Below are 14615 nucleotides of genomic sequence, written 5' to 3'. Positions count from 1 at the left end.
CGCCACTGTCCGCCACAGCCGCCACTGTCCACCACCGCCGCCACTGTCCGCCACAGCCGCCACTGTCCACCACCGCCGCCACTGTCCGCCACAGCCGCCACTGTCCGCCCGCCGCCACTGTCCACCACCGCCGCCACTGTCCGCCACTGTCCGCCCGCCGCCACTGTCCACCACCGCCGCCACTGTCCGCCACTGTCCGCCCGCCGCCACTGTCCACCACCGCCGCCACTGTCCGCCACTGTCCGCCCGCCGCCACTGTCCGCCCGCCGCCACTGTCCACCACCGCCGCCACTGTCCGCCACAGCCGCCACTGTCCACCACCTCCCCCACTCTCCGCCGTACAGCCTCCCCTCTCTCCATTAGTAAATAATTATAATTGTTAGTAAATAATAAAAGAAATATAAATTATTAATTTTTTTTTACCCTTAAATTGGTTTTAATATTTAAATTGAAAATAATAATATAATATAAAATAAAATATAATAAAAATAATAATATAATATAAAATAATATAGTTTAATTTCAAGAAATTTAACTTTAAATACAAAGATGTGAAAAGGGTTCAGATTATAGGCTCAAACCTTTCATAAGAGATTCATATTGGTATATGAATGGATTATGAATGATTCATGTTTGGAGTGTAAAGTTGCCACAACATCTCAAATTAGTGTTAGATACGTAGGTTTTGGTTATAAGTTTTGGAAACCTATTTAAGTCCACACACTAATTCGTATCTGATACGTTAAAACAAACGTTTCCAATCCTTTCAAATACTTTCCAGACATGTTGTGGCAACCTAAAATTGTTTGCTGGGACGTACCCCACATGCTCAGCACCACGTACCCCACATGCTCAGCACCACGTACCCCACATGCTCAGCACCACGTACCCCATATGCTCAGCACCACGTACCCCACATGCCCAGCACCACGTACCCCACATGCCCAGCACCACGTACCCCACATGCTCAGCACCACGTACCCCACATGCCCAGCACCACGTACCCCACATGCTCAGCACCACGTACCCCACATGCCCAGCACCATGTACCCCACATGCCCAGCACCACGTACCCCACATGCCCAGCACCACGTACCCCACATGCCCAGCACCACGTACCCCACATGCTCAGCACCACGTACCCCATATGCTCAGCACCACGTACCCCACATGCCCAGCACCACGTACCCCACATGCTCAGCACCACGTACCCCACATGCTCAGCACCACGTACCCCATATGCTCAGCACCACGTACCCCACATGCCCAGCACCACGTACCCCACATGCTCAGCACCACGTACCCCATATGCTCAGCACCACGTACCCCACATGCTCAGCACCACGTACCCCACATGCTCAGCACCACGTACCCCACATGCCCAGCACCACGTACCCCACATGCCCAGCACCACGTACCCCACATGCCCAGCACCACGTACCCCACATGCCCAGCACCACGTACCCCACATGCTCAGCACCACGTACCCCACATGCTCAGCACCACGTACCCCACATGCTCAGCACCACGTACCCCACATGCTCAGCACCACGCCTCTGTATGCAGGTTTATGCATATGTACTGACCTATTGGTATTGACCTTGCTGTGCTTGTGGGGGGATCGAGGTTCTGCTCTTTAGTCGCGCCTCTTGACACTTTTCAAGTGACTGATGTAGGGATTGCTGAGTCTATTGTTATTTTATATATATATATATATATATATATATATATATATATATATATATATATATATATATATATATATATTATATATATATATATATATATATATATATATATATATATATATATATATATTATATATATATATATATATATATATATATATATATATATATATTATACATATTATATATATATATATATATATATATGTATATATATATATATATATATATATATATATATATATATATATATATATATATATATATGCGAACAAGCCTGAATGGTCCCCAGGACATATGCAACTGAAAACTCACACCCCAGAAGTGACTCGAACCCATACTCCCAGAAGCAACGCATCTGGTATGTACAAGACGCCTTAATCCACTTGACCATCACGACCGGACATAATGAGGTGATAGCCGAGGCTATTTGAACCACCCCACCGCCGGCACTCAGATAGTTATCTTGGGCATAGCATTTTACCAAATCACCTCATTCTTTGGGGCAACACGTGAGGAACACAAATGCGAACAAGCCTGAATGGTCCCCAGGACATATGCAACTGAAAACTCACACCCCAGAAGTGACTCGAACCCATACTCCCAGAAGCAACGCATCTGGTATGTACAAGACGCCTTAATCCACTTGACCATCACGACCGGACATAATGAGGTGATAGCCGAGGCTATTTGAACCACCCCACCGCCGGCACTCGGATAGTTATCTTGGGCATAGCATTTTACCAAATCACCTCATTCTTTGGGGCAACACGTGAGGAACACAAATGCGAACAAGCCTGAATGGTCCCCAGGACATATGCAACTGAAAACTCACACCCCAGAAGTGACTCGAACCCATACTCCCAGAAGCAACGCATCTGGTATGTACAAGACGCCTTAATCCACTTGACCATCACGACCGGACATAATGAGGTGATAGCCGAGGCTATTTGAACCACCCCACCGCCGGCACTCGGATAGTTATCTTGGGCATAGCATTTTACCAAATCACCTCATTCTTTGGGGCAACACGTGAGGAACACAAATGCGAACAAGCCTGAATGGTCCCCAGGACATATGCAACTGAAAACTCACACCCCAGAAGTGACTCGAACCCATACTCCCAGAAGCAACGCATCTGGTATGTACAAGACGCCTTAATCCACTTGACCATCACGACCGGACATAATGAGGTGATAGCCGAGGCTATTTGAACCACCCCACCGCCGGCACTCGGATAGTTATCTTGGGCATAGCATTTTACCAAATCACCTCATTCTTTGGGGCAACAAGTGAGGAACACAAATGCGAACAAGCCTGAATGGTCCCCAGGACATATGCAACTGAAAACTCACACCCCAGAAGTGACTCGAACCCATACTCCCAGAAGCAACGCATCTGGTATGTACAAGACGCCTTAATCCACTTGACCATCACGACCGGACATAATGAGGTGATAGCCGAGGCTATTTGAACCACCCCACCGCCGGCACTCGGATAGTTATCTTGGGCATAGCATTTTACCAAATCACCTCATTCTTTGGGGCAACACGTGAGGAACACAAATGCGAACAAGCCTGAATGGTCCCCAGGACATATGCAACTGAAAACTCACACCCCAGAAGTGACTCGAACCCATACTCCCAGAAGCAACGCATCTGGTATGTACAAGACGCCTTAATCCACTTGACCATCACGACCGGACATAATGAGGTGATAGCCGAGGCTATTTGAACCACCCCACCGCCGGCACTCGGATAGTTATCTTGGGCATAGCATTTTACCAAATCACCTCATTCTTTGGGGCAACACGTGAGGAACACAAATGCGAACAAGCCTGAATGGTCCCCAGGACATATGCAACTGAAAACTCACACCCCAGAAGTGACTCGAACCCATACTCCCAGAAGCAACGCATCTGGTATGTACAAGACGCCTTAATCCACTTGACCATCACGACCGGACATAATGAGGTGATAGCCGAGGCTATTTGAACCACCCCACCGCCGGCACTCGGATAGTTATCTTGGGCATAGCATTTTACCAAATCACCTCATTCTTTGGGGCAACACGTGAGGAACACAAATGCGAACAAGCCTGAATGGTCCCCAGGACATATGCAACTGAAAACTCACACCCCAGAAGTGACTCGAACCCATACTCCCAGAAGCAACGCATCTGGTATGTACAAGACGCCTTAATCCACTTGACCATCACGACCGGACATAATGAGGTGATAGCCGAGGCTATTTGAACCACCCCACCGCCGGCACTCGGATAGTTATCTTGGGCACTCATTATGTCCGGTCGTGATGGTCAAGTGGATTAAGGCGTCTTGTACATACCAGATGCGTTGCTTCTGGGAGTATGGGTTCGAGTCACTTCTGGGGTGTGAGTTTTCAGTTGCATATGTCCTGGGGACCATTCAGGCTTGTTCGCATTTGTGTTCCTCACGTGTTGCCCCAAAGAATGAGGTGATTTGGTAAAATGCTATGCCCAAGATAACTATCCGAGTGCCGGCGGTGGGGTGGTTCAAATAGCCTCGGCTATCACCTCATTATGTCCGGTCGTGATGGTCAAGTGGATTAAGGCGTCTTGTACATACCAGATGCGTTGCTTCTGGGAGTATGGGTTCGAGTCACTTCTGGGGTGTGAGTTTTCAGTTGCATATGTCCTGGGGACCATTCAGGCTTGTTCGCATTTGTGTTCCTCACGTGTTGCCCCAAAGAATGAGGTGATTTGGTAAAATGCTATGCCCAAGATAACTATCCGAGTGCCGGCGGTGGGGTGGTTCAAATAGCCTCGGCTATCACCTCATTATGTCCGGTCGTGATGGTCAAGTGGATTAAGGCGTCTTGTACATACCAGATGCGTTGCTTCTGGGAGTATGGGTTCGAGTCACTTCTGGGGTGTGAGTTTTCAGTTGCATATGTCCTGGGGACCATTCAGGCTTGTTCGCATTTGTGTTCCTCACGTGTTGCCCCAAAGAATGAGGTGATTTGGTAAAATGCTATGCCCAAGATAACTATCCGAGTGCCGGCGGTGGGGTGGTTCAAATAGCCTCGGCTATCACCTCATTATGTCCGGTCGTGATGGTCAAGTGGATTAAGGCGTCTTGTACATACCAGATGCGTTGCTTCTGGGAGTATGGGTTCGAGTCACTTCTGGGGTGTGAGTTTTCAGTTGCATATGTCCTGGGGACCATTCAGGCTTGTTCGCATTTGTGTTCCTCACGTGTTGCCCCAAAGAATGAGGTGATTTGGTAAAATGCTATGCCCAAGATAACTATCCGAGTGCCGGCGGTGGGGTGGTTCAAATAGCCTCGGCTATCACCTCATTATGTCCGGTCGTGATGGTCAAGTGGATTAAGGCGTCTTGTACATACCAGATGCGTTGCTTCTGGGAGTATGGGTTCGAGTCACTTCTGGGGTGTGAGTTTTCAGTTGCATATGTCCTGGGGACCATTCAGGCTTGTTCGCATTTGTGTTCCTCACGTGTTGCCCCAAAGAATGAGGTGATTTGGTAAAATGCTATGCCCAAGATAACTATCCGAGTGCCGGCGGTGGGGTGGTTCAAATAGCCTCGGCTATCACCTCATTATGTCCGGTCGTGATGGTCAAGTGGATTAAGGCGTCTTGTACATACCAGATGCGTTGCTTCTGGGAGTATGGGTTCGAGTCACTTCTGGGGTGTGAGTTTTCAGTTGCATATGTCCTGGGGACCATTCAGGCTTGTTCGCATTTGTGTTCCTCACGTGTTGCCCCAAAGAATGAGGTGATTTGGTAAAATGCTATGCCCAAGATAACTATCCGAGTGCCGGCGGTGGGGTGGTTCAAATAGCCTCGGCTATCACCTCATTATGTCCGGTCGTGATGGTCAAGTGGATTAAGGCGTCTTGTACATACCAGATGCGTTGCTTCTGGGAGTATGGGTTCGAGTCACTTCTGGGGTGTGAGTTTTCAGTTATATATATATATATATATATATTGCCTACCCATGCATCAGGAGGTGATCCATTGGTCACTTCCCGTATGCTGCTTACCGAGCAGCATTTACCAGCCATGTACGCCCGACTCTGTACTTTTTTTCAGTTCAGGAAATCCTGACTTTTTTTTAACGGTAGAGGTAACGGGGGCACGGATGTGGACGCAGACAAGGAAAAACTCCACGATGCCCCGCGACGCAGAACTCGCGGCGACGCCCTTCCTGGTGGCACGGCCCCTACGTCAGGCGAAAAGTCATCGCCCCTCCCCGCTGATGCTCTCGCGGCCAGCGGGCACTCGCCCGCCATTAGCGGCTTATGCAAGGATAGCGAACATAAGAACTGCCTTCAGAAACTTTTGTAAGGAATCATTCAGAGCCTTGTATACCTCATATCCTGGAATATCCTGGAATATGCGGCTCCAGCGTGGCGTTCACATTTAGTCAAACACAAAACGAAGTTATAAAAGGTTCCGAGGTATGCCACCAGGCTAGTCTCCGAGCTGGGAGGAATGAGTTATGAGGAAAGATTACTGGAACTGAACCTCACGACACTAGAAGACAGAAGAGTTTAGGGAGACATGATCACTACCTACAAAATTCTCAGAGGAATTGACAGAGTAGATAAAGATAAACAGTTTAACACGGGTGGTACGCGAACATTGGACACAGGTGGAAACTGAGTACCCAAATGAGCCACAGGGACCTTAGAAAAAACAGTGTTAGAGTAGTTAACAGATGGAATGCACTAGGAAGTGATGTGGTGGAGGCTGACTCCATACACAGTTCCAAGTGTAGATATGATAGAGCCCAGTAGGCTCAGGAATCTGTACACCTGTTGATTGACAGTTGAGAGGCGGAGAGGCTCCAAAGAGCCAGAGCTCAATCCTCGCAAGCACAATTAGGTGAGTACAACTTGGTGAGTACACACACACACACACACACACACACACACACAGTAGGCCAGCGACGGTAAAAGAGACACGCGATTAGCGAGGTCCGCGGAAATTCGTCAATTTCTCGGGACATTGAAGGATTATTGAGGCTAGATCATAGTATTTGGCCTCTCACAGTGTTTAGCTAGCAGGGTGCTACATAGCATAGTCATATCGCTAGCGATAGTGCGAAAAACCCAAAGTGTAGCTAGTGGAATCACCGGTGCATGGTGCATACAGTGTGGAGGACCGAGTAGTGACCTAACCTGACCTGACCTGACGGCCAGGTGGGGACGGCCCGCCGTGGAACTACTGTGTTTGTTGGGTGGTGACTGTGACTCCAGAGATTTGTGTAGAAAAGAATCGACATCGTCAATCTACTAGCACTTAGAGAATCACCAAGTGGAAAGGCGACGACGGAGCACCATCGTCAACCATACATCATCATTACTCATCTAGTTGTGTGAGCGGGAATCATACTGGTATGTACCCCCTCTCTGGTCAAGTAATCAGGTGTACAGTGTGAGGTAAAATATTATCAAATTCTTGTTCAGGATAGTATATATATTTAAAATCTCGGTGTGGCTCATTCTGGGTAGAAGTTACCGTTTCCGTGAACTAGTGACACACGCACGCACGCACACGCACGCACGCACGCACTCAAGCCCACGTACGTATGCACGCACACACACACGCACACACAGGCTAGAAGGGATTAACACCTTTCGTGGAAAGGAGATAAAACCTATTATAATCCTATATATGTAAAGATAAAGATAAAGATGTAAAACCTTTAAAGTTCCAGATGAGCCACAGAGACGTTAGAAAGAATTTTTTCAGTGTCAGGGTAGTTAACCAATGGAATGCATTAAATAGTGTTGTGGTGGAGGCTGACTCCATACACAGTTTCAAGTGTAGATATGATAGAGCCCAATAGGCTCAGGAATCTGTACACCAGTTGATTGACAGTTGAGAGGCGGGACCAAAGAGCCAGAGCTCAACCCCCGCAAACACAACTAGGTGAGTACAACTAGATGAGTACACACACAAAGACATTGATAGGGTAGATAAAAACAGATTATTTAATACAAGGGGCACACGCACTAGGGGACACAGGTGGAAATTGAGTGCCCAAATGAGCCGTAGAGACATTAAATTTTTTTAAGTGTTTGTTGTTGTTGTTGTTGTTTAAGATTCGTTACTTGGAACATAAAATTCCAAGCAGCACGGGCTATGGTGAGCCCGTGTAAGTGTTAGAGTAGTTGACAAATGTGGTAGAGGCAAACTCCATACACAGTTTCAAGTGTAGATATGATAGAGTCCAATAGGCTCAAGAACCTGTACAGCAGTTGACAGGTGAGGGGTGGGACCAAAGAGCCAGAACTCAACCCCCGCTAGCACAACTAGGTGAGTAAAACTTGGTGAGTACACACACACACATTTAGCTAAGCAAGTGACAAGACTGTAACTTGCTTAGTTAAATGAGCTGTGGGGTTCAGATCCTGAACTCATTCAGTGTCACTGTAACTCTTGCCACCACCGCCCTAGGGATGGGTATGGGGTGCATAATAAATAAATGAATGTTTGTGTAACTAACTTCCGGAACTGGCAGATGGCGCACCTTCCCTCGTTAGAGTTTTGGCTTAAATCTCACTCTGTTCCTGCCCACGCCCGTGCCCACTCCCAAGATGTGTCCTTGCCCACGTCCGTGTCCACTCCCGGCTGTGTCCTTGCCCACGCCCGTGCCCACTCCCGGCTGTGTCCTTGCCCACGCCCGTGCCCACTCACGGCTGTGTCCTTGCCCACGTCCGTGTCCACTCCCAGAATGTGTCCTTGCCCACGTCCGTGTCCACTCCCGGCTGTGTCCTTGCCCACGCCCGTGTCCACTCCCAGAATGTGTCCTTGCCCACGTCCGTGTCCACTCCCGGCTGTGTCCTTGCCCACGTCCGTGTCCACTCCCAGAATGTGTCCTTGCCCATGTCCGTGCCCACTCCCAGGGCAGGAGCAGAGTGCTGGCAGCCTCGCCTCAGTCTGCACATAAACACTGTCTCTCATCTCCACATCTGCGCTGCTCGCGTCTGCTTTTATCCAAGCCTTAAATACTCGGAAATATTTCTTACAATATCATATATGGTCATTCTTTGGTTACTAATAAAAATGATTATAATATAATACATAATACAACCTGGTTTATTACCAACAATTTCTATATACAGCACATGTACTGTATATAGAAAACAATTATATACGTACTTTCATATTGTTCATATGGACGAAAAACTGTTTTTATTTATAGAAGTTTGCCATTAAATTTAATCTAAACAACGATGAAGATCGTGGATGTTTCATGACAAAGAATGTAGAATGTTGTGCGTTGTTTGTTTTGTCTTCCAAACGTTGTCACTCTCTCTGGGCGTTATCTTGAGATTATCTTGAGATGATTTCGGGGCTTTTTAGTGTCCCCGCGGCCCGGTCCTCGACCAGGCCTCCACCCCCAGGAAGCAGCCCGTGACAGCTGACTAACACCCAGGTACCTATTTTACTGCTAGGTAACAGGGGCATAGGGTGAAAGAAACTCTGCCCATTGTTTCTCGCCGGCGCCTGGGATCGAACCCAGGACCACAGGATCACAAATCCAGCGTGCTGTCCGCTCGGCCGACCGGCTTGGGATTTACATATTTATGTTAATCACGTAATCCATCGACATAATGCTCCATATGAATTATGTGCAACTTCCAACATGATATAATTCCCGTTGTTGTGGACAGGAAACCTGCACTATTAAAGGCATTATATAAATTATATCGAGGTCATCCCCCCCTCCTCCGAAGCCAGTGGTCCAAGGGGCTTTATAGTCAAACAGGATTAGAGCATTCTCTTAATAATTCCTGGTTTTGTTTAGGCCAGTGGTTATACCAACATTTTGTGTCTTATTTTAACCCCTTTTCCAACCACGTTCCCACCTGTAGACGAACGACCACTTTCTCACCTGTAGACGAACGACCACGTTCCCACCTGTAGACGAACGACCACTTTCTCACCTGTAGACGAACGACCACGTTCCCACCTGTAGACGAACGACCACTTTCTCACCTGTAGACGAACGACCACGTTCCCACCTGTAGACGAACGACCACTTTCTCACCTGTAGACGAACGACCACGTTCCCACCTGTAGACGAACGACCACTTTCTCACCTGTAGACGAACGACCACGTTCCCACCTGTAGACAGACGACCACTTTCTCACCTGTAGACGAACGACCACGTTCCCACCTGTAGACGAACGACCACTTTCTCACCTGTAGACGAACGACCACGTTCCCACCTGTAGACGAACAACCACTTTCTCACCTGTAGACGAACGACCACGTTCCCACCTGTAGACGAACGACCACTTTCTCACCTGTAGACGAACGACCACGTTCCCACCTGTAGACGAACGACCACTTTCTCACCTGTAGACGAACGACCACTTTCTCACCTGAAGACGAACGATCACGTTCTCACCTGTAGACGAACGACCACTTTCTCACCTGTAGACGAACGACCACGTTCCCACCTGTAGACGAATGACCACTTTCTCACCTGTAGACGAATGACCACGTTCCCACCTGTAGACGAACGACCAAGTTCTCACCTGTAGACGAACGACCGCTTTCTCACCTGTAGACGAACGACCACGTTCTCACCTGTAAACGAACGACCACTTTCTCACCTGAAGACGAACGACCACGTTCTCACCTGTAGACAAACGACCACGTTCTCACCTGTAGACGAACGACCACTTTCTCACCTGAAGACGAACGACCACTTTCTCACCTGTAGACGAACGACCACGTTCTCACCTGTAGACGAACGACCACTTTCTCACCTGAAGACGAACGACCACTTTCTCACCTGTAGACGAACGACCACGTTCTCACCTGTAGACGAACGACCACGGTCTCACCTGTGGACGAACGACCACTTTCTCACCTGTAGACGAACGACCACTTTCTTACCTGTAGACGAACGACCACGTTCTCACCTGTGGACGAACGACCACTTTCTCACCTGAAGACGAACGACCACGTTCTCACCTGTAGACGAACGACCACGTTCTCACCTGAAGACGAACGACCACTTTCTCACCTGTAGACGAACGACCACGTTCTCACCTGAAGACGAACGACCACGTTCTCACCTGAAGACGAACGACCACGTTCTCACCTGTAGACGAACGACCACTTTCTCACCTGAAGACGAACGACCACTTTCTCACCTGAAGACGAACGACCACGTTCTCACCTGAAGACGAACGACCACGTTCTCACCTGTAGACGAACGACCACTTTCTCACCTGAAGACGAACGACCACTTTCTCACCTGAAGACGAACGACCACTTTCTCACCTGAAGACGAACGACCACGTTCTCACCTGTAGACGAACGACCACGTTCTCACCTGTAGACGAACGACCACGTTCCCACCTGTAGACGAACGACCACGTTCTCACCTGTAGACGAACGACCACTTTCTCACCTGAAGACGAACGACCACTTTCTCACCTGAAGACGAACGACCACTTTCTCACCTGAAGACGAACGACCACTTTCTCACCTGAAGACGAACGACCACGTTCTCACCTGTAGACGAACGACCACGTTCTCACCTGTAGACGAACGACCACGTTCCCACCTGTAGACGAACGACCACGTTCTCACCTGTAGACGAACGACCACTTTCTCACCTGAAGACGAACGACCACTTTCTCACCTGAAGACGAACGACCACGTTCTCACCTGTAGACGAACGACCACGTTCTCACCTGTAGACGAACGACCACGTTCCCACCTGTAGACGAACGACCACGTTCTCACCTGAAGACGAACGACTACGTTCTCACCTGTGGACGAACGACCACTTTCTCACCTGTAGACGAACGACCACTTTCTCACCTGAAGACGAACGACCACTTTCTCACCTGAAGACGAACGACCACTTTCTCACCTGAAGACGAACGACCACGTTCCCACCTGTAGACGAACGACCACGTTCTCATCTGTGGATGAACGACCACGTTCCCACCTGTAGACGAACGACCACGTTCTCATCTGTGGATAAACGACCACGTTCCCACCTGTAGACGAACGACCACGTTCTCATCTGTGGATGAACGACCACGTTCCCACCTGTAGACGAACGACCACGTTCTCATCTGTGGATGAACGACCACGTTCTCATCTGTAGACGAACGACCACTTTCTCATCTGTAGACGAACGACCACTTTCTCATCTGTAGACGAACGACCACGTTCTCATCTGTAGACGAACGACCACGTTCTCACCTGTAGACGAACGACCACGTTCTCACCTACGAACCCAATAACAAAATAGAGCAAACAAAATTTACAGTATCCATTACTGCAACAAATACATATATTCATATCACAAACCCTGCATATACATGCACCTAAAATTGCATGTATATGATAGCAGGAGACACCGAGTGCAACACACTCTGGAATAGTTATCGTGCTGTTAGAGTACAATACTGTACATGGCATATATTAGTCCAATGGACGCTTTCGGTTCAACTATACTGACTTTCCCCAGGATGTAACCCATAACAATTGGCTAAATTCCGCGTGTGTCTATATTACAGCTAGGTAACCAAAGGCCTCAGACGAAAGGAAACGTGCCGAACCGTTTCTGTCTTGCCCAGGGATTGCACCCGGGTCCCTTCGACTGCGAGCCAAGGAAGGAGACCACTGCGCCCCTACGCTCAGAGCAATTATAAACACGTGTATCTGTGCGCGTTAAATTTACACCCGGTTGGCCATTCATGGACCTGTGGATTGTTTTACTGGAGCTGGATTGTTTTATTGTTCTTATAAGGAGATATATCATGCAGAGGCGGTCCTGGCTGCTCACTCCTTCCTGTTGGCAGCCTCCCACCACAATCATCAACAATCACTACGGTACTCCTCTAACATGAGACAATTATCTTAAACCACACTAACAAGATACAATACCCCAAACCTCACTAACAACATACAATACCCCAAACCACGCTAACAACATACAATACCCCAAACCACGCTAACAACATACAATACCCCAAACCACACTAACAACATACAATACCCCAAACCACGCTAACAACATACAATACCCCAAACCACGCTAACAACATACAATACCCCAAACCACACTAACAACATACAATACCCCAAACCACGCTAACAACATACAATACCCCAAACCACACTAACAACATACAATACCCCAAACCTCACTAACAACATACAATACCCCAAACCACACTAACAACATACAATACCCCAAACCACGCTAACAACATACAATACCCCAAACCACGCTAACAACATACAATACCCCAAACCACGCTAACAACATACAATACCCCAAACCACATTAACAAGATACAATACCCCAAACCACATTAACAAGATACAATACCCCAAACCTCACTAACAACATACAATACCCCAAACCACATTAACAAGATACAATACCCCAAACCACACTAACAACATACAATACCCCAAACCACGCTAACAACATACAATACCCCAAACCACATTAACAAGATACAATACCCCAAACCACATTAACAAGATACAATACCCCAAACCTCACTAACAACATACAATACCCCAAACCACACTAACAACATACAATACCCCCCAAACAACACTAACAAGATACAATACCCCAAACCTCACTAACAAGATACAATACCCCAAACCTCACTAACAAGATACAATACCCCAAACCTCACTAACAAGATACAATACCCCAAACCTCACTAACAAGATACAATACCCCAAACCTCACTAACAAGATACAATACCCCAAACCACATTAACAAGATACAATACCCCAAACCTCACTAACAAGATAGAATACCCCAAACCTCACTAACAAGATACAAGACTCCATACCAACAAGACAGTTGCTTACTACACAATTATACATATCCCGGTAAATAGGTAAATGAGATAATTCTTGTTTGTGTGAGGCTTATATAGACGTGTTTGGGGTGGAAGGTACAGCGCTCCCGCTCAACCTGTCTTAGTAAACAATATCTAGCCGTCACTCGAAATTTAAATAAGTTTATTGATGTAAAATACACACAAAGGGATGGGGTTGCTCAAGCTATTCTCACCCCGTTCAGTACATCGTGTTAATACATACATATACACACATCACAAACAATAAACATATTACCAAACATTCTGAGAGATAAACATCTACATTTCCTCCTTTACACAAGTAAAAGAAGGTCACTCGAAGGTAAGAATAAAGCTGAATATTGTATACTGCCCAACCTTCGTAAGTGTGATTACGAGTACTCTTCTCAACATGCAATTGTGGGAATGTTGATCATATGTTTAGAGTCGCTGCTCGGTCCTGTGACAATAAGAAAAACAGGAATTCTAGCCTCGGCCTTGAGTCTGGGGAATGTTAATCACAGCATCTTAAATGATTCGACAAGTGATGTAACTGGGTACATTCCTTGAGGGGTCCTGGCCATCATGGGCATGTCTACTGGGCTGGTACTTCAGGATGTGGTCTACCCTGGGAGAGTCATGGTGGTGTGCACGTCTACCCTGGGAGAGTCATGGTGGTGTGCACGTCTACCCTGGGAGAGTCATGGTGGTGTGCACGTCTACCCTGGGAGAGTCATGGTGGTGTGCACGTCTACCCTGGGAGAGTCATGGTGGTGTGCACGTCTACCCTGGGAGAGTCATGGTGGTGTGCACGTCTACCCTGGGAGAGTCATGGTGGTGTGCACGTCTACCCTGGGAGAGTCATGGTGGTGTGCACGTCTACCCTGGGAGAGTCATGGTGGTGTGCACGTCTACCCTGGGAGAGTCATGGTGGTGTGCACGTCTACCCTGGGAGAGTCATGGTGGTGTGCACGTCTACCCTGGGAGAGTCATGGTGGTGTGCACGTCTACCCTGGGAGAGTCATGGTGGTGTGCACGTCTACCCTCGGGAGA

The 14615-nt window shown here is 47.9% G+C and overlaps 1 protein-coding gene across 1 annotated transcript in view; it reads left to right on the top strand.

Annotated features, from left to right (window-relative positions):
* The window catches only part of LOC138365565 (tripartite motif-containing protein 59-like), a 597995-nt gene that overhangs the window by 262131 nt on the left and 321249 nt on the right, over positions 1-14615 (top strand). The gene's annotated exons all lie outside the window — the stretch shown is intronic.

The sequence above is a fragment of the Procambarus clarkii genome, chromosome 17, assembly GCF_040958095.1.
Source record: "Procambarus clarkii isolate CNS0578487 chromosome 17, FALCON_Pclarkii_2.0, whole genome shotgun sequence".
NCBI classification, from domain to species: Eukaryota; Metazoa; Arthropoda; class Malacostraca; order Decapoda; family Cambaridae; genus Procambarus; species Procambarus clarkii.
The sequence above is the reverse complement of the archived record's forward strand: the minus strand, read 5'-3'. Positions and strand labels throughout refer to the sequence as shown.